Raw genomic sequence first — 22,312 nt, 5'->3', positions numbered from 1 at the left:
TGCCTAATCATAAATAAAAACAAAAAAACTGTGGATGCTGGAAATCCAAAACAAAAACAAAAACAGAATTACCTGGAAAAACTCAGCAGGTCTGGCAGCAACGGCAGAGAAGAAAAGAGTTGACGTTTCGAGTCCTCATGACCCTTCGACAGAACTTAAGAAGGGTCATGAGGACTCGAAACGTCAACTCTTTTCTTCTCTGCCGATGCTGCCAGACCTGCTGAGTTTTTCCAGGTAATTCTGTTTTTGTTTTTGTATTGCCTAATCATTGTCCAATAACCTTGGTTTAAGTGCCTGTGTGGTAGAACAACTTAACAACACTTAACGCTCCGGCTTGTACATGGAGAACGATCAGTTGGACAAGGTACCAGTGCACCTTTGGATGAAGAGAGATAATGCTGGCAGAAATACAGTGCCTGGGAATTGTCTAGGGCGGGTATAAATTCCAGAGAAATTATGGGGACACTTCTAGGGTTGTCAGTTCATGATGGTGGGAATGAAAAGCAATATAAGTTTCACAATAATGATGCTTTGAGCAGCTCCAAAGTCTCAATCAAGTCTGATTATTATTTAGAAAATTACAGTCGGCTCCACAGCTAACAATTTTGAAGCTCTCCCTGCTCCCTCTTTGACCCTGTAGCCAGCAAGATAATGCTGGTGATCAGAGTGAAGATTGGAGGCGGCCCATTGTGCCTTGTGGAGACACCAGTAATTGAAAATAATGATACTAATGGCACCAAAAGGAGATGAATAACTAGTTAATCTGAATTTTAGTGGTATTGGTTGAGCAAGGAAGATTGGACAGAAGACAAGAGAATTCCCTTCACATTATACCAAGGAATATTTAACATTTAAAAATTGCCAGTAATCCTTCGGTCAGAGCTCAAACACAAAACTTTCTAACTCAGAGCCAAGAAAAGAATTGTTACAGTTTTGTGGCAGGGGAGAAACCTCAATGCCACTTGAAGGTGATATTATTTAAATCATCAAATATTAACATGACCAGATACAGGACCAGATACATGAATTGAGAATGTATCAATGCATTATTAATACATCTTGCCTAGGATGAGCAGCTGCTGTATATAATTCTTGTTTTTCATTGTCACAATTCTTATTATATATTTGTGTCAAAATGATTATAAACAGCTGTGTCAACATTTCCCATTCAATTTTGCTATGTCAACTGTCACATTGTTACAGAATCTGGCCACTAGGTGGTTCCACGGAATGCGGTTCTGAAGTTTCTCTTCCGGATCTATCCCATGTATAAGAAGCGTACATTCACCAACTGACCATGGGCAGCACCATGAGCGATTTACCAATGCTTAATACTGTGGCTGGCTGCTTTGTAAAGGGGAGGCGATGGCGTGGCGGTATTGTCACTGGACTAGTAATCCAGAGACCCAGGGTAATGCTCTGGATAAGAACAAACTGTGGCTGTTTATTCCAACAGAAGGCAGAGAGCACAAAATCCTTGCGCGCTCCCATAACCACCTTCGGCTCCAGATTTACAGTTAACCAGTAGCCCGTGCTGTACAGTGATTGGTCAGTACTGTCACATGGCTGGCCCACTTGCATTCTCTTAAAGGTACACACCTCATCTAAAAGACAGCACCTCCAAGAGTGTAGCACTCCACCAGTACTGCACTGGAGCATCAGTGAAATACTATGAGGCATACTCTGAAGTCCCGGCACCAGGGCTGAAAGCTAGGGGTGACTCTGCTCCAGCAAGCAGCTGGACCCTGGGGTGGTATTTTTCCACTGGCCTCCAATTGGCCAGTTGAAGCTAGCAGCCTGCCCAATCAGAGGGCTAGCAGCTTCAGCAGTGCCACTGCTAGGGGTGGACAGTGCTGAGGCTGCAGCTCCAGGGTGAAGGCCCCTCAATGCTGAGTTATTTTTTGGCTAAGCCAGGGCCAGGCTGCAGGGGTTACCATTGCCACCAGGTGACCCCCCCCCCCCCCACACCTGCAAACCATAGCGTGCCCATAAAGAAAGTCTCACTCCACTCGCAACCCTGCCTCCACCTCCCCCAACGCCCACCCAGGAATCCAACAGGGTTTACTGGGCCGGCAGCAGCCATCCTGGTGTGGGCGAAATGCCCACTGGTTTGGGGGGGGGGGGGGGGGGGGGGGGGGAGTGAATTCGCTCTTAACTGGCTACTTTATAGGTGGCTTAATTGGTCAGCCACTGGGCAGCCAAGCCACTGGTACCATGCATGGCGGTGGGAAGACATCACACTCCTGTCCCGATGCCTTCTAGCCCCATAATGCTGGCCCACCTGCCTGTCCTGGGCAGAACCCAATGGGCCAGGGAAATCAGCCCTCGATCGCTGGAATGGGACTTGAAGCCACAGACTTCAGACTCGGGGCAAGGAAGTCACTAGCAAAAGCCACAGCTGAGTTCTGAACAGGACAGTGGAAGATGGAGGAGGTACCAGAGGGCATGTGGTACATCTGGAACCAGCAGTGAGGTAGCAAGGAAAAGAGGAGATATAACTGAAGAAGCACAAAACAACTGCTTTGCAGAGACGCGAATGTGGCCTCTGAGACAATGTGATTAGCAGAAAGACTGCAAGTAATTTAGGGAATCTAATTTGGATTATTCATATTGTCATTGCAAACCCACTCTTTGGAAAGGCTCTGGTACCCGTTCTGAGAAGTATTTGTCCACACATATTTTTGAAAGGAGCTTTAATGACAATGGAACCCTTTATGAACCGGAGATTATATGCAGGATTCCCTCTGATCTGTGTGAACTGAGACCTGATTGCACTCTCGAGAAACTTGGACCTCGCAGCCTTGGTGGGAGGTGACTGAGAGCTGACCTTATCGAGGCAAATATGATAATAAGCGGTGTCACAGAAGGTAAAACTACACCCAAGCTTCAAGTGACGTAAGTAGGACCAGAGCTCACAGGTCCCACACTGGCAAAAGAGAAATTTAATTTTGGCGCTGACACCAGCAAGTCCTTTGTCCAAAGAGCGAATAATGTGTGAAATAGACCTCAAGGTAAAATAGCGGAAGTAAAAGTACTGGAATCAGTTAAGAAACAGTGGGGTGCTGGGATGTGGGACGGCACTAAAACAACAACAATTTGCATTTATATAGCGCCTTTAATGTAGGGCCCTCCACAAGAGCATATTAAGACACAAAAAAATTAATAAAATAGGGCCAAAATTAACACCAAACCAAAGGAGGAGATAATGGGACAGTAGACTAAAAAAACTGCAGCAGGTTTCTGGATGAATGGACTAAGGCAAACTTCCTCATCCGGACTTAGCTTGGGATTTTAATGTGGAAGTTATCCGACATTTTGCCCTCATTAAGCAGCTGTGTGCGCCTGCACCGTGGGGGGGGGCAATTAAAATCGGGGAGGCACAAGAGGCCAGAATTGGAGGAGCGCAGATGTCTCGGACGGTTGTGGGGCTGGAGGGGGCTTATAGAGATAGCGAGGGGCGAGGCCATGGAGGGATTCGAAAACAAGGCTGAGAATTTTAAAACCAAGATGTTGCTTGACCGGGTAAGTGACCAGGTATTTTAGTGCTGCCGATTGAGTGATAAATGTTAACCAGGGACACATCAGGGAGAACTCACTTGCTCTTCTTCAAAATGAGATATTTCACATCCACCTGAGATGCCGGACACGGTCCCCGTTTAAAGTCACAACCGAAAACAACCTCAGATTTTAATTGCTTCCTAAGTTGCTGCTGAAATTCTGTAAGGACAGGTTTGAGGCCCTCGGTATAAGGGTTGGTTCACTCGGAATGGTTCACCAAGTTGTTGAGTCATACAGACCAGGAAAATCTGATCCCTGATTTGGGATAATTTGGTATAGGTCAGGCTTGGCCAAGGAAAGGCAAAGTCATCCAGGATTGCCACCCTGATCACGCTCCAGTTACTGTTGGCTGTGGTCCAGTGGGTAGTGGCCTGAGTTAGAAAGTTGTGGGTTCAACTCCTACTTTAGAAACCACAGTTCAAAATTTTGGCTAACGCTTCAGTGTAGCAGTGAGGGAGTGCTGGACTGTTACAGGTGCTGTCTTTTAAATGAGATGTTAAATTGACGTCTTATCTGTACAGGTGGATGCGAAAGTTCATACAGTGTTATTGCAGAGGAGGAAGGAAGCACTTCATAGCGTTTTGATCACTTATTAGCCCTCAGCTAACATCACTAAAAGAGATAATCTGGTCATTACTACAGCACCGCTGAGAGCTTGCTGTGCGCAAATTGGCTGTTGTGTTTCCTCTATTGCAATTGTGACAGCATTTCGGAAGTACTTCATTGGCTGTAAAGCACCTTGGGGGCATCCTGTAGTTGTGAAAGGCACTATATAAATGCAAGGTTTACTTCTCTTTATGTGTGTGGGTGGTGGATAAGTACAGGGTCAAATCTGCAATGCCCCCATTGTTCAATATGCTGTCAGCCTTCACTGACAGGGCGGCTCATACATGAACAATGGTCACTTGGGCGAGTTACTGGAGGGTGTCGGGGGGAGAGATGCAGGGAAAAGTTGGCAAGAGGAAAGTAACACCCTCAGAGCATGGGCCAGCAGCCGTGCAGAGTTTGACATGTTGAATGAGCTGTTACATTAATGTTCCTGTTAATTTTGCCTTTTGTCCCAAGGCGACATACCTTCTGTAATAAGAAACAGCTGGAGTTGTGTTTCTGGACTACAGCTGAGGTTGCAAATGATGTTCCCAGGCAGCAGCATTCATTACACACCCTTGTGACTGAAGTGTAGGAAGAGCTACAGCTGCCTGAAGGTAGGTGGAATTTAAACCCATTCTATAAAACTTGACAATTCCATTGTCCCACTGTCTGGAAAGAATGTAACTTACCATTGACAGCCTGATTATACAAAGTAGATTTTTATTTTTCCTCCTCAGCTGTGTCCTTCCTTGTCCTGAAAGCACTAGCCCTGAGTGAAGCAAAGAAAGAAATTGCATTTATACAGCGCCCTTTACAGCCTCCGGACATCCTTTACAGCCAATGAGGTACTTTTCATTTGAAGTGCATTCACCATTGTAATGTATCTGCGCACAGCAAGCTCCCAAAAACAGCAACGGCCAGACATTTTGTTTTGGAGGTATTGGTGGAGGGATAAACATTGGTCAAGGCGCTAGGGCCAGAATCTTTCCCTCGTCCGGCGGGCGCACACCTGACCCGAGCGGGCGTAAAGTGACGCCGGGCGAGTGTCCCCGATGTCATCGCGCGCTCACGCAATATTCCGGTCGGCAGCGCGCCCGCCAACAATTAACAGGCCTATAAAGGCCATTAAAGATCTAACTGGATTACATTTATCGCTGCCCATCCAGCCTTACGGTCGGCGGGCGGGCGAAAAGGCCAAGCGGCCATTGCACTTTCAGGAAATCTCATCCATGGGCTTAATTGGCCCAGCAGCACAGAATCACAGTCAGGGCCCCGATCGCGGGTGGCAGTCTCTTTCACGGCCACTGCCGCTTGCCCCCAACGAGCCTGCCCGACAGGGGGCCAAACCCTGGCCCAGGTGGACACCGTCCTCGTCTTCAGAGTTGTGCCGTTCACATCTATTACACTCAGCTGAGAGGGCAGACGGGGCCTCGATTTAACTTCTCCCCCTGAAAGGCGGAACCTCTGGCAGAGCAGCACCCTCTCGGTGTGTGACTTCAACAGGAATATCTAAGTTGCGAGAGATGTAAAACGGGCTGCTGAAGAGTTAATGCAGCGGAAGAATTGTTCTGTATAATTTCAAGAATCAATTCAATGGAGGTGCTATTTTGGAAAGAGAGGGATTTACAACAACAACAATAACAACAATTTGCATTACTATAGCCCCCTTTATTATAGTTAAATGGCCAAGACCTTTTACAGGAGTGTTGCCAAACAAAAAAATTGGCACCAAGTCACACAAGGAGACATTATAGGGCAGTTGACCAAAAAGTGGGAGGTTTTAAAGAGTGACTTAAAGGAGGAGAGAGAGGTAGAGAGGCAGAGACGACTAGGGAGGGAGCTCCAGAGCTTAGGGTGTTAGTAGCCACCAATGGTGGAGCGATTAAAATCAGCCTAGTGATGAGTAGCTGTAACAATTTCTGATACGGTAAAGAAAGAGCGAGCTTCCAGAAAACCAATTATTCTTTAATTTCAAGTGTAATGACTTGATCTTCTGTGACCAATTTCCATCGAGCAGGAAATCGCAAACAGCAATGAGATAAATGGCCAGTTGGATTTGTTGGTTGAGGGATTGATTTCTGTCAGGACCTGCGGACAGCTGGGACCTTGGCTTAATATCTCACCCAAAGACAGCGCCTCTGAATGTATAGGCCTCCCTCAGAATCACACTGAGGGATTGGCCATTGTTTTTGTACTCAGTTGCCCAGGGGTATAATTGAATCCAGAATCATGTGATTCAGAGGCAAGAGCGTCACCAACTGTGCCACAGCTGCACACTCAGTGGGGGTGGGGGGGTGATAGGACTCTGCTTCCTGCATGGTGGCCCACAGTCAGGTGGGCCACTACACTCACACTCACTGCATTAGCTAATCCACGAGGAATTGGCGACAGGCTGCCTGAGGAGTGCCTGTTGGGGGTTGGGGGTGGTGCAGCTTCTGAAGAGGCGGCGGGGGGGGTGCGGGGGTTAGGGAGAAAATTAGAGGGAGAAACTAATTGAAGGAGAGGGATGGGCCGCTATAAGATCACAAGCGTAAGTACACAGTTGATATCTTCCCAGTGATAATCCAAGAGACATTCCAGCAATGATTCTGGGAACACGCTCGATATTTCCTGTTCACTGTGAGAGGGTCTGATCAACATCAGACTCTGTGACACACAGAGCAGCAATATCACCGACACCACATAATAAACAGACTTTCCTCCAACTTTGGCAGCTCCCCATTCTGACATGGTGATGTGTATCTAGGATGACCAGTCTCAGTGTAACTCTGTTGGGAATTGGCCAGGGAGAGTGTGAGGTTTGCCAGAACTATGGAGCCTAATCCTTCCATTTGCCCACGCAACGGAGTGTGTATGGCTTCCCTCTCTCTCAGGCCACTCACTTCAGTCTTTTTGTTGGTCCTCCTTCTCTTTACGGATGGATTTAATCTAAACACAAGAGAACTGCTGAACGAACAGTGACTGCTCACTTCCTTTTATTCTCCAGTTACAACATATATTTATTCCGGGCTTATTTTCTTTGTTCTTGAGACTTGGGAAAGACCAGAGCGTCTTAGAAAAGGAGAGAGAGAGAGCATTGGAAATGTTCAGGGAAAGAATTCCAGAGTTCAGGACCTGGAAGGCACAGCCACCAGCGATGGGGTAAAGGAAACTCCATTTCCAAACAAGGCCAGAGTCGGAGGAACACAGAGGCCGGAATTTCCCAGCCCCTCTCGCTGACGGGATCTTCCAGTCCCGCCGAAGTGAATGGGCGTTTGAATGGCTCACCGCATCCATTGTGGATTCTCTCCCTAAACATATCCAATGCTCTCTCTCCTTTTCTAAGACGCTCTGGTCTTTCTCACATCTCAAACTCAAATTTATTAAGGGTGGAAGATGGGAGGTAGTTAGGGAAGCATTATGATAACCAAGCCTGGAGGTAACTAGATGCGCACTTGAACCGCCATAGCATACAGGGCTACGGGCCAAGTGGAAGACAGGATTAGAATAGATAGGTGCTTGATGGCCGGCATGGACATGATGGGCAGAAGGGCCTGTTTCTCTGCTGTATAACTCTATGACTCTATGTAAACATTTGTGGGCTGAGGCAGTTGCAGAGAGGGGCAATGTTATAGAGGTGGAAGTAGATGGTGGTGGAGAGGGGCTGGGGTCAGAAGTTTGGCTCAGAGTTAGTAGGACTCCATGTACATTCTCATTCAACTTGATATTGTGGCTCAGGAGGTCGATGGTATTGGTAGCTGGGGACTGGAGTTTGTGATGGGGGTTGAATGCAAAGAATTCCATTTCCTCAACATTTAATCAGAGGAAATTTCCACTCATCTAGTACTGGATTTTGGACCAGCAGTGTGACCAATCAAGTGACAGTGCAGGGGTCGAGAGAGTTGGTGGTGAGGCAGAGCAGGGTGTTAACAAGTGTGCTTTTGAAGTATATCACCAAGGGCAAGCATATGGATGGCAGAGTTTTTAACTAATTCAAAAGTCGTTCATTGGTTGCAAAAAGCCATGAGGATAAGGAACAGGCATGATGGGCCAAATGGCCTCCCTCTGTGCTGCATGATTCCAGGATGAAGAAATTGAACACTTATGCCTAAAAAAATGGGGTTGATTTTCTACTGGCTCCTGTGCCCCCACACTCCCAAATTAGTGGCCCTGGAGCTAACTGTGCCTGAGTGACTCTCCAGCTAAGATCAGCTAGCTCAGGAAAGCCTAGGAATGGAACCCAGGACCAAATCCCCCTGCTCCAGCTTCACTGATAGGTGTACTTAGGGGAATACCCCTTTAAAACTCCATTGACACTGCTAGGCAGTCTCTGTTCCCTTTCAAAGCAAATGTGGGGATTGATTCAGCTCAGACTATATCCAGGAATCCTACGTCTACAAGGCCACACCTCCCTATGGGCGGCTGTCATGTTAATGAGCACAGCTTTGGGTGAGCTTTATGCAGATGGCCTCTTGGTTGCCTAGCGATGAGCTAAAGACATCAGCAGCAATTTTTACATCACCACTTTGGCATCTTTCACAAGTTGGGTGATTCATGGCCCACACGGATTGAGGAGCTGGAGCTGGTCCTCGCAAGGGACCTGTTAACTGGGTTATCTGTCCCACCACCTAGAGTGACCTGTGGTGTGTTTGCTCCTGTGCTGAGGTGAGCAGCATAGATGCACTTAAGGGAAAGTTAGAAAAGAACTTGAGAGGGAAAGGAATAGAAAGATACATTGAGAGGGGAAGATGGAGTTTGGTCAGAAGCAACAAACAGTTCAAAGTTGTCAAAAACCAGGACTATTGGCGCTGGTACTACTGGAGCTTCATCTTTGGGTATACAAGTCCAGTTCAGCCAGCACCTGCCATTTCCACGTTTTACTCTGTTATTCCTTCTGGAGGCTCATTTGGAGCACAAAGCAGTTGGGGCTGAATGGCCTGTTTCTGTGCTGTAAGTTCTAAGTAATTCCAGGATGTGAGTGGGTCTTTAGAACACTTCACTGCAAAAATAAAGAGCACTTTTGATTATTCTAGGAGCCCACTGGCATAAGTATCTAAACGTGCTTACATGTGTTAAAGAGTTAAGTCAGTCTGGCCTCACAAAGAGAAGCATGAAAGTCCCTGTTCGTATGTTTATGGGAGTGGGTGTGTGGGAGAGTACAGAGGCAAGTGTGTTCCTCTTTAATCTATTCTATCCCTGTCAAGTTGAGTGTAGTGAGTTAAGCCATGAATGATGACCTTGACAAGGAACCATGGATGACTTACACTTGCCAGGAATTAAAAGCACCTTCTTTCACTGTGTACACATTAAGCAGGGGTTGTGAAGCAGCAGTCAGCCTTGGCTGCTGCCCAGCGGCTAGACAATTTGGCAAGAAGACTGTGGGAACCAAGGGGGCGACACCCAAATGTCATCACAGCTGCAAAACTGCTGAGCATAAAAGGCTAATTACAGAAAAATGTACCTCTGGGCCTTTCTGTGGTGCAAACAGAGAGTTGATTTTAGTTACATGCGCCAGCAGTGTTGTGCAGTCTTAAGTCAGTTCTGTAACATGTAGTGCAGGGTTCCCCCTGTAAATCCACTTGTGGGATTTAGAAACAAGGCTTTTTTGGTGTGCGTTTTCCGAAAAAAAATTAAGCAAACAGAATGAATGGAAAAGCCATTTTATAACACAGGCAGCTGCTGTGGAAACCATCAGCAATCTCAAATCTGTGAGAAAGTGTCCAGCGTACAATTTCTTGCTGCTGGAAGAAATACCCAGTAGGTGTGGACATCTGAAAAACAGCTTCCCTTGGTGGAATAAAATAAAACAACATAACTTAAGGGAGGTTTCTGAGCTCTGGGTGCCTGGCTGCAGCACAATGTGTTTCTGCACAGCTGGGTTTGTGGGTCATTCATCAAAACTTCGGAAAAGTGGCGAATTTACACTGCGTGGTTTCTTTTGTGAATTTATGCCTTGCCGGTTCTTTTTTTTCCCCCCCGAAATCTTTCAAGCTGAAATCGCGGTGGGTTTGGTTGTCCACCTCTTGGGTGGTCGCTCTCCCTCCCTTCCTCTCCCAAGGGTGGTGACTCGTGCTGGGGTTCTGTTCCACAGGCTCCGGCAGCTCTCCAACACTCCGCTCCAGAGCCTGCTCGTCATGTGGGAGTCCAAATCAGTGACAGGCAAGTTACTCAACTGCAGCCGATTGCTCTGCTCTGGCCTAGTGCTGCCTTCATTCAATGTTTATAAGCAAGTACCTCCCAGCAGGTGCCACTGGCTAGTAATTAGGAGTGGGGACCCTTGCAGATCACCACTTTCCATTGGCCCAATTTGAATTCCGTTTAGGCGAATGGGCTTCGAGTGAGTTACAATCACAGCCAATAACTTAAAACCTGTTTTAGTAATGTGGGTTGAGGGATGAAAGTTAGCCAGGTTATCAAGGAGCGTTTGCCTCCTCTGGGACAGATGACCTTCCCTTGCCTGAATGGAGGCAAGTAAAACGTTGGAGTGGGTGCCAAACTCTGCCCCTGCCATCTTGATTTCCCCCTTCCTCATACCTGGACTGTCCCCTGGGGTGGAGGGGGTCAACTGTGGCCCTTTAGTCATCCGCACCAGAGTAACATTCCAATGTTCACAGTATTCGCGGCAAATTGTATTCTCTGAAATGTTAAAATTCCCCAACGAGGAGTGACTGGCTTTAGGGGAGAAACCTTTTGAGAGATTTTGATAGGAAAAAAGGCAGCAAAAGAGTAAACACCAGCCAGCTGGATGGTAACACCCTAGATTCATTCCTCTTTGGAAAATGGCCCCACGAGCAGGGCAGTTAGAGGCCTCTGAGTGATTAAACCCCAGCAAGAGCTAGCATTTTCACAAGGGGAGGGCAAAAGAACCTCAGTGCACAGGATTAAGCTGGACATTTATAAAGCTCTGGTTAGGCCACAACTAGAGGATTGCGTCCAGTTCTGGTCACCACACTTTCGGAAGCATGTGAATGTCTTTGAGAGGGTACAGAGGAGATTGACTGATTTGCTTCCAGGGACGAGGGATTTTAGCTACAAGGTTAGGTTGGAGGAGCTGGGGTTGTTCTCCATGGAGCAAATGGGATTGAGAGGGAACCTAATGGTGGTATAAGATTATGACAGGTATAGACGAGGTAGTTCCCATCAGCTGATCGTACAAGGACTAAGGGGTGCAGATTTAAGGTTTTGGGCAAGAGATGTTGGGGTGGTGTGTGGAAGAACATTTTTACATAGCAAGTAGGAATGACCTGGAATTTGCTGCCCCTGAGGGTGGTGGTAGAGGAGATGAACAATGATTTCAAAAGGAAATTGGATGGACACATGAGTAAAATTAACTTGGGGATAGAGCGGGGGAATGGGACTGACTGGATTGCTCTAGAGGGAACCAGCAAAAACTTAATGGGCCAAATGGCCTCCTTCTGCGCTGAAATTAGTCCATGAGCCTATAACACCACCTTTCCGCTCTATCCCCATTTCCCTTAATCCCCTTAATACCCGACAATCTACTGATGCCTGTCTCAACAACTGAGTACCCACAGCCCTCCGAGGTAGAGAATTCCAGATTCACAGGCCTCTGAATGAAGAAGTTTCTCCTCCTCTCTGACCTCAATGACCACCTGGTAATATCTCTCATGGTGTAGCTTTTATAGATATGATAATAAATGAATAACACAGAGAGCACAGGTGATCAAGGTTGGTTCTGTTAATATATGCATCCCACAGTCCCTGTACAATTGGTGTTAACCTGATCCTCTGGTTATGTAAAGCATAGTCACAGCCAGTAATAGCCAGGTAATCTATTATTGATGGTGCTGGTAGAGAGGGAAATATTAAGAGGGAAATCACTCTGCACTTCCTCAAATAATGTCATGATAATGTTGAACATCCACCTGGGCAGGCAGCTGGGTCAGTTTTGACATTAGACCCTTTTCACTTCGTTCCTTAAGTAATAAGAACAGAAAATGCTGGAAATACTCAACAGTTCAGGCGGGATCTGTGGCAAGAGAGACAGAGTTAACATTTCAGGTCAATGACCTTTCATCAGAAACCCAACTTGTCCTTTATGAATCCTGACAAGTAACATTAATTTTCAAGAGTTTTCATAGTTTTCAATCTGGGACAGTTAGCATTCTCCTTCCAGCCTCCAGTGGAGTTCTTTTAGAATATTTCCCAATTTATTCCTTTCTCACCTGCCATATTTTGTTTCATCCAGTACTGTCTTGAAAGGTTTTGCCACTGGGATGAGATTTCAGCTGCAAAGTGGTGCCCATCCCTCAGGTAGGTGCCCAGACAGTCAGTGCCGTGGAGCTCAGTAAGTGCCTCCTCTGAGACCCCCACACTTCCATCTTTCAGCATCACGCTGTCAAAAGCAGAAGCCTTGCCTGAGCATTCTCCAGTGTAATTCCCCCATCACACCCCCAGCGAAGGTCAAACTAATTCACTGAGTTCAACATCTTTAGACCATAACCACTATTCCCATTTTCTTGGTCATTGTTCTGCTGTGACCATTTACACTTCCTCCAGACCCATCTCCTCCTTCTTTCATTTCCCATGACCATTTCCTTTTCGCTTCCACCTTCCTCCCTTTTGTAATTTATTTAGTCCATGCTCTCGGCCCTGTCACAGGCCTCCCTCTTTGTTCTTTCCTCACGCCATCTTTTCCCTGGCTCTGCACTTGCTTATAAACTACTAAAGCATGGAATAAAGTACAGAAGGGGGCCATTCAGCCTGTCAGGCCTGTTCCAGTTCTTTGAAAGAGCTATCCCCTTGGTCCCACTCTCCTACATTTTCCTTCAAGTATTTATCCAATTCCCTTTAGAAAGCTATTATTGAATCTGCTCCCATCGTCCTTTGGCGCAATGTACGCCAGGTCATAAGAACATAAGAGCTTGTAACTTCCTCCCAGTTCTGACGAAAGGCCATCGATCTGAAATGTTAAACCTGTTTCGCCTTCCACAAATGCTGTCAGACCTATTCAGTATTTATTGCATTTCCTTCTTCTAATAACTCAAGATAAGGCTGAAGCGTTCACATCAACCTTCAGCCAGGAATGCCGAGTGGATGATCCATCTCGGCCACCTCAGGAGGCCCCCAGCATCAGAGATGCCAGCCTTCAGCCAATTCGCTTCACTGCACGTGATGTCAAGAAACGGCTGAAGGCACTGGATACTGTTAAGGTTATGGACCCTGACAATATTCCAGCAATAGCACTGAAGACCTGCGCTCCAGAACTTGCCGTGCCCCTGGCCAAGCTGTTCCAGTACAGCTACAATACTGGCATCTACCCGGCCATATGAAAAATTGCCCAGGTATGTCCTGTCCACAAGAAGCAGGACAAATCCAACCCAGCCAATTCCCGCCCCATCAGTCAACTCTCGGTCATCCATTAAGTAATGGATTGGCACCCCTTCCACAAACATTCACTCCCTCCACCACCAACGCACAGCGGCAGCAGTGTGTGCACCATCTACAAGATGCACTGCAGGAATTCACCAAGGCTCCTTAGACAACACCTTCCAAACCCACGACCGCTACCATCTAGAAGGACAAGGGCAGCAGATACATGGGAACACCACCACCTGGAAAATCCCCTCCAAGCCACTCACCATCCTGTTGTGGAAATATATCACCGTTCCTTCACTGTTGCCGGGCCAAAATCCTGGAACTCCCTCCCTAACAGCACTGTGGGTGTACCTACACCACATGGACTGCAGCGGCTCAAGAAGGCAGCCACCTTCTCACAGGCAATTTGAGATGGGCAATAAATGCTGGCCCAGCCAGCGAAGCCCACATCCTGTAAAGATAAATAAAAAAAAAGTAGACTAGTGGTCAAAACTGGGAGTGATCCCACGGCATCCATGGTATGTGTTACCCTTCAGGACAGCCTATTCCTAGCAACATGGGAGCAGTTGTGTGCTCGCCTTTGGTTTCAATAACGCAGTTACATGCGAAAATACGAAATAGGAGAAAAGTAGGCCATTCAGCCCTTCGAGCCTGCTCCGCCATTCGATAAGATCATCGTTGTCAATACTAAGCTCATAGTAACAGACTATGTTTCACTTTACCCCTTGACCAATGTTTCAGGCCAACTCAAATAATTCAGGAATGAGAAAGCAAAATACCGCGGATGCAGGAAATTTGAAATGAAAACAAAATATGCTGGAAATGCTCGGCAGGTCGGGCAGTAGCTGAGGAGAGAGGGGTCGAGGTGACCTTTCATCATGAAAAGTCATCTCAACCTGACACGTCATCTCTGTTTCTCTCTCCACAGATGCTGCCAGACCTGCCGAGTATTTCCAGCATTTTTTTTTGGCTCAGGGATCGTCTGCCTTTCTGAGCCGTGCAAACCAGGAAGATCTAAAAGAATGAAAGAACTTGCATTTATATAGTGCCTTTCACATCCTCAGAATGCCCCAAAGTGATTTACAGCCATTGAAGTAAACTTGAAGCGTGGCCACTCTTGTCATGCAGGAAAGGTGGTCGTTAATTTGTGCACAGCAAGCTCCCACAAACAACAATGTGGTAATGGCCAGAAAATCTGTTCTGGTGACATTGGTTGAGGGGTTAAATATTGGTCAGAACACCAGTGAGATCTCGCATGCTCGAGATTGGAACCCAGCCTGCGCTGTTACCTGGTATCAGATGGGGAAGGGGTGGTGATGAATTGACTGATGCCTACGCTCTCGAGCACGCCCAGTCAACTGAAAGGTGAGTGTTAGAGAGTAACAACAGCGTCAGTCTTGGCTCTAATCTCATTCATGGTCGAATTCCTTAAAGGCATAATGAGAGGCCAATTATTGAGGAGAGGACACGCCCAGTAGCCATGGAATCTCATCCCAACAAGTGTCAGCACATTTAGGAGCAGAAGGAATGGCCTGGAAAAGGGGGAGAAAAAGAAAAGACAGGAAGGCTTATTCCTCTCCTGATAGCTCCTAGGGTGGAGCGACTCTTGGAGGAACCGTTTGCTGTGAGATCACAGGCCCATCGCGCCCGGCCTTTCCTCTGTTCATTGCCAGGATGGAGAATCAGGGGCTGAAGGCCTCAGCGCTTTCTCAGCCAGCTGCCCCAGCATGAACCACTCCAAGCTGGGAGCTCCAGGTCAGGGGATCAGCCCAGGTTGTAGAGTCACGGATGAATCGTAACCTCAGGGCTAAACTTTAGTTTGCGGGTCCCAATCCTGGTTTTAGGATGAGAAGCCTGTCAGGAACCCCACTGAGGATGGGATGTTTGAAGAGGGGGCTGGTTAGGTGGCTGCCTCTGCAAGCTCCCTCCGATTAAAGACAACGGGCAGGTTTGTGGGGCTGGATGAGTGGGAGCTGCTGACGTGGGGTTAGGAGAAAGAGGCAAGATGGGAGGCGACCCTCAGAGTTTTGACAACTGTTCAAAATCAAAAGGGGGCTCCCCTTGTGATGGGGCGACTGACGGCTGTGGGGGTTGGTGGGGGCTACGGGTCTGGATGCAGAGCTGACCCCCACCCCCCAGCCCTGCTCTGCTGTCAGGAGGCCGCCTCAATCCCTTGGCCCGTGTTTTGACCTCGGTGGGGGGTCCACATGCCGAGTGGGGCACGGGAAGCCCCCAATCCCCCCCCAAACCTGCCTCTGTGGAAATTGTCCAGTGGTGGGACCGCGGTGGGAGATTGGTGCGGGGGTGGGGAGGGGGTCAGGGTGGGGGTGCTGCCAGGGGGATACTGCGCGCCCTGGCCCTAACCCTGCAGCCAATTGCAAATTCAGCTGATAGGGGCTGCAGTGACAGCATGTGTGAGAGAAGCTAAGGCAGCCACTGAAAACAAACACCCTCTCACTTCCATTCGCCTCCTGCTGAAGGCTTATTCTGAAAAAACAAGTGCTGGGTTAGAAGGTTTAAGGGCACAGTGCATTTGGTCAACAGGCAAACACAGGCCTTATGGATGTTTATTTTAACATCGTGTCACATGGCATTATTGCATTCAGTTACACAGCCACAGCCTGACATTTAATATCACTGGGAAAGTTATGTGCCCTCATCAAAACTATTTAATGCTCACTGAGTGCCTGTGTATCTGACGGAATGCACTCCTTGTGGTGGGCGCAGACTGAACCCACACGGTGACGAGTTTCTGACTCTGCCTGCCCACGCATTGCTCAGGATTATGGATAAGGGCCTTCCATGTGACTAGACCGTGTGACTGAAGGCTTCTCTGCTTTTAGGATTTAACTCCGCTGATGTTAGCACTCACTGGAGCCGGTCACAGCACTGCGATGTTGGAAAATAGACAGCAGTGAGCTGTCAGCCAGTTTTACCCCCCTCCTGATGTTTCATTCAATAGAAATGTAAAATGAGGAGAGCTGACAGATGAGTAGCCGTCTCACTATCACCCCCTTCACCCCTCACCCATTTTACATTTCCACACAGAGTCAAGGAGGATTCCACTGTTTCTATGGGTGAACTTCCATGCCATTTATGGTGTCCTTTGAAGGCATAATTAGGGCAAACAACCTGTTTCCCACAGCAAAATGGGGTGGGAACCACTTGTGCCTTCCAACCCCTCACCATCCCAAAAAAATTACTCTGCCCTAACCCTCTTTTGCCTTTTGGCCCTTTCCGAGATCCACCTGCCTAAATACTTAGATGGATCGTAACGAAGGTCAGTGGTGTAGTTCCAGGTTTCCTGCTTTTGCACTCGCAAGGCTCTCAGGATAGGGTAGACGGAGGTCTGCAAGGCGCAGCCATTGCCGGGATCAGCAGAGACAGGCAGACACGGGCAGTTTGAGTCTGAAGGCTGTGGAGAATTTCAGCAGTGATTCCCGCAGCTGGGAACGCCTCCCAGCAGTGGTGTTTCTCCTTCTTTCTCAGCATCTGTGGCCACTGGGTGATTACTGTCCCACACCCTCACACCATGAGGCCTCCTCAGGGATAGGCAGGACATTCCCAATGGGCTCGCTGTTGCAGGTCACCATGGAGGATCAGTACAGGATGGAGCACAAGAAAGTCACGTAGCACCTAAGGAGAATTAATCCAACCAGATATCACCCCTTGCCTATGGAAGATACATCCAATATTGGTCATCTAAGGACCATAACGAGGAGGTAGTTACTAGAAAAAGAAGAGAACCTTGCATTTAGCGCCTCATGACCTCAGGACACCCCACAAACAGCAATTTGATAATGACCAGATATTCTGTGTTTAGTGACGTCTTATTGAGAATTCATTATTGGCCAGGGCACTGGGGAGAACTCTGCTGCTTTCTTCAAAATAGTGCCATAGGATTTTTTTTACTCACATCTAACAGGCCCTTGATTTAACGTTTCATCTAAAATATGGTCTCGCAGGCACTGTAGCACTCCCTCAGTAGTGCCCTGGGACAACCAACCAAGATTTGGTGCTCAGAGATTCTGGAGTGTGTGTTGAATCCCACAACTTTCTGACCCAGAGGCAAATGTGTTACCCACTGTGCCACATTACTCAAGAAGCAATAGGGCAGCCCCCCGCCCCCCCACCTACTGCAGAAGGCCCTGCTGCCTCTTCCATTTGCCCGCAATGCTCTCTCTGAGGCTATGAAGATGAGGGCACAGGGTCATTTCAGGAATTCATGAGGAGCCTCAGTCACACCAGCCAAACTGAAGTATCAAATGACTAACGTACTTTACACCAGAGCTGGGGAATTCAAAACCTTTGGCATCCAGTTTTATGGGGTAGCTGCTTTTCCTAAGGTCAAGCATGCAACCAACACCACTCATGTTACCTTGTGAGCTCTTATAGAAACCCTCCCCATCAACTACCTCAACAGGCAGGATTTTCACTGCCCCAGTGTGCAAAGTGTGTGTGAGATAACATGCAAAGGATTCTACATATCAACACAAGGTATGCTGGAAGTTGTCACGATGGATTCATTCTTTGAAATCTGGTCCTCTTCGGGCAGGAATAGCTGAATAACGGGTGGCTTGTAGGTTACAAAATCTACCCCTCTCTCCACGGGCAATGACTCCATTGACTGGCCAGAAACACAATCCACAAAAGGCACATGCTTCCACCAGATTGGCCACTGAGAAGATTCTCTTGGGAAAAAAGCTTTACATTTATGTAGAGCCTTTCACAACCAATGAACATCGCAAAGTGCATAACAGCCCATGAAGCTCTTTTTGAAGTGTGGTCAATATTGTAATGTATGAAACATCACAATGGTAGCCAATTTGCACACAGCAAGATTCCACAAACAGCTCTGTGATAATGAGCAGATAATCTGATTTTGTGATGTTGACTGAGGGATGTATATTGACCAGCACACGAGGGATACCTCCTTTGCTCTTCTTTGAAATAGTGCAATGGAACCTTTTAAGTCCATCTGATAGGGCAGATAGGGCATTAGTTAATACCTCATCAAAAAAGCAGTGCCTCTAACAGTGCAGCACTCCTTCAGTACTGCACTGAAGTATCAGCTTAAATTGCTGTGCTCAAGTCCCAGAGGGCTACTCACTGAACCACTGCTGACAATCATGGCTCCAGTCTCAAAGGGATCCTTTCACTAGCTGATAAGTCATGAGGAGCTCTGCAATATACTCCCAAGTATGTGTGGTGCATAATTTTAGCCAATTGCACAACTTTGCTACAGGAGAAGGTTTAGGCTTATGGGAAAGTAACCCTTACTTCACTTGAAGCAGAACCAGGCGTAGGAGGGAATTGCAAGACCAGCACTCAGAGGGTTCCTCAATGACTACTGGGAGGAACATCACATCACTGACCTCTTCTCTTCTCTGTGCCAGAGTCCACCCTGACATTGGAGCCTTATTACCCTCTCTTCCACTTTCAAATAAAGAAGCATGCCTTCAGTCATCTACAATCCTACATTATGACAACACTTCAGCCCTCTTTGCCCTTGTATGACCGAGCCAACAGGTCTCGCCTAACTGAATAAGTTAGCATCAAATAAATTCATCTTTTCTTGTATGACCCTAAATCCATAACAATACGTGACGGGGAAGTTTAGCAGGCTATATTCACCATCAAGGGCACCACACACAATCCCAGTGGCTGTCTCACCTGCCATTACCACGTGTGTATCCAGCATAGCTCACTAGATAACTGACCTTCTTATTCCTTCTTATTCTTCCTCTGTACTGAAGTCAACTGATAGTGTCCATACTGTCACCAGGTGAGATAATGTAGCACGTCACAAACCACGGACTGAACCTGTGACTGCCCTGGTCAACATGGCTGAGTGCTGTACGTTTACCCAGTAAGCAGCCGGGAGCGCTTAAGTGCATTTAATTGACAGAAATTTGTCTTGCAAATTGTCAAGGCATATGAAATACCACAGAGTACATGCTTGGCAACAGACTGTTTCTGTGTAGAAATATTACTTTCTGGGATTCCACCTCTAACCACAATATGAAACTATGCACAGTGTTATGATTATGTTCTCTTATCTGCACTTTTGCTGCGATGAAGTAATACTGAATTTTGTAATGATAGCTCCATTCTACGCCAAATGCACAGCTAAGGTCAATTTGCAGTGCAAAGTTAATAACCCTACACCCTCCCCTCTCCAACACAAGAACGATGCCATGAAAAATGCATCTTTGTTGTATCTTTGTACCCTTTAACTCTGGCGGATTGCAGCAATGTAACAAGATTCTTACAAAAAAACTGCGGATGCTGGAAATCCAAAACAAAAACAGAATTACCTGGAAAAACTCAGCAGGTCTGGCAGCATCGGCGGAGAAGAAAAGAGTTGACGTTTCGAGTCCTCATGACCCAGTTCTGTCGAAGGGTCATGAGGACTCGAAACGTCAACTCTTTTCTTCTCCGCCGATGCTGCCAGACCTGCTGAGTTTTTCCAGGTAATTCTGTTTTTGTAACAAGATTCTTGTTGTGCCCATGCGACTGACTCTGGGTGCGGCAACAGTGTATACACTGCAGATCTTTGACTAGTACTTGAGAACATAAGAATATACGAAACAGGAGCAGGAGTAGGGCCATTCGGCCTGTCGAGTCAGCTCCACCATACAATATGATCATGGCTGATTTTGGGCTTCAAATCCACTTTCCTGTTGGCTCCCCAAATCCCTTGATTCTCTGAGAGTCCACAAATCTGTGTATCCCAGCCTGAAATATATTCAGTGATGGCACACTTAAACCACCTCTCCCCACCGCAACCCCCCACCCCCCCCCCGCCCCACCCCCGCACCCCCCGGGGCATAGAAAATTCCAAAGATTCATGACCCTTTGAGTGAAGAAATTTCTCCTGGTCTCAGTGATCAGCCTAAATGATGGGCCCCTTTATCCTGAAACTGTGCCCACTTGTCCTAGATTCCCCAGCCAGTGGAAACAACCTCTCGGGGCGGGATTTTCCAGGCTCGACACCAGTGGGCATTGTTGCGGGTGGAACGGAGAAATTTGGAGAGCTGTCAACTTTTAACAGTTCTCCAGATTTTCCCGTCCCACCCACAGCGATGGCCACTGGTGTCAGGGCCAACATTTCCTCAGTTTCTATCCTGTCAAGCTCCTTATAATCTCGAATGTTTCAATGAGATCCCCTATCGTTCTCCTAGAGTCCAGACGACATTGACCCAATTTAAGGGATTGAGGATCAACACAATAATAGTGTGTTAAGTGCAAGATGATGGCATTTTTTTTCTTTAAAGACTAAAATCATCTGTGCCGCTGCTTCTGTTGCAGCCACCCTGTCATCTCTCTTGTGATTCTTGACCTCTCTCAATTCTCCCACTCACCCTTAGCTCTGATCGCTTTTTCTCTGCAATTCATGTCCTGATTCTCTCCCACCCTCTCCAAGTGCATTTCTCCCATAAGGTACAACTCCTGTCCCATTGAACAGCACTTAACTCAACACCTAATCACTAAACCACCTTCCCTGGCCTCTATGTTTGCCAACTTTGTACGTGGCTTTCTTTCATGAGGTTTTATGACCTTCCCTTTTTAATCATTACTCACCTCCTCAAAAAGCTCACCTTCAACCCATTCTTCCTAACTTTCTCTTCCATCTCTAACCCCCTGTCCTCTTTCAAGTCTTTTAATATTTCATTGCCTCCCAGCTTTGGGCCCACCTCTCCCTAAACTCCCTGCTTGAATCCTTTCCATTTAGTTTCTGCCCTGCTTGTACTGCCAAAGTCACAAATTACTTCCTCTCTGACTGTAATCTCCTCATTATCCTGCTCCATCTGTCCATGGCATTCATTATGGTAAACAACTCCAAATTCAATTGCCTCCCATCCATTTTCCAGCCTACTGAGACTGCCCTTGTATAGTTCCTTACATTCTCGAGGGGCTGAATGGCCTAATCTGATGTTCCTGTCTGTCTGTTCGAATACATCCAGCTCTAGCTTCACCTCCTGACTTTGGGCTATCACCTTTGGAGTTCTCCCAGGGCAGCCCCTTCTTCCTTATCCACCTATCTGCTGCCCTTCAGTGTCATCATCCATGAGCAACAGGATCCATGTTCATATGGACTCTCATGACACTCAAATCTATTGGTGCACCATTTCCCTTGACTCTATGACCACCGCAATGCTAATAGACTCCCAGTCGGACATTAAGTGGTGAATCGGTCAAATCTTCCTACAACTGAATATTGGGAAGGCTGAAGCCCATGTGAAAGTTTGGCATTCTGTTTGATCAAAGGCAGAGTTCAAACCCCAATCTGACCCATTGTGAAAGTCAACTCCTTCCAACCCCGCAGCATTGTTCACTTCACCAACAATGCAGTTGTCATCTCTGGACTCGATTTTGTCAATATTTTCTTTACCGAAACGTCAACTTGTTCAGAACTCACCCTTGCCCTCAATGACCTCTGCCCCCATGTCACAAACTTTAAAGCCCCATCCTAATGACCCACATGGCCTTATCCCACCCTAACCTCTGCAGCTTCATTGCATTACTTAGGTCTTCAAGGTCTGGCCTTCTGTGCAGCTTCCTCTACCTTTGCCCCACAATTAGTAGCGGAACTGTTAACCCCTTTATCCCTTGTCTCTGCCATTTCCTCTGTGAACCCTTTGGCTTTGTTTTAATTTTCTATAACTTTTAAAGTTTTTTCAAAACCCATTTTTGTGACAGACCCTTAAGGTTCCCTGGATTCCGAAGCCCATGGCTCACTCCTTTATTTTTCCTTCCTGTCTTTTTTTTCCATCCCGCAGTGCATCCTCCCTGGAAAGCACGTCAGGACCTCTTCTGCATTAAATGCTGCATAAACGCAGAT

Source organism: Carcharodon carcharias, chromosome 15 (assembly GCF_017639515.1).
Source record: "Carcharodon carcharias isolate sCarCar2 chromosome 15, sCarCar2.pri, whole genome shotgun sequence".
Taxonomy (NCBI): Eukaryota; Metazoa; Chordata; class Chondrichthyes; order Lamniformes; family Lamnidae; genus Carcharodon; species Carcharodon carcharias.
The sequence above is the reverse complement of the archived record's forward strand: the minus strand, read 5'-3'. Positions refer to the sequence as shown.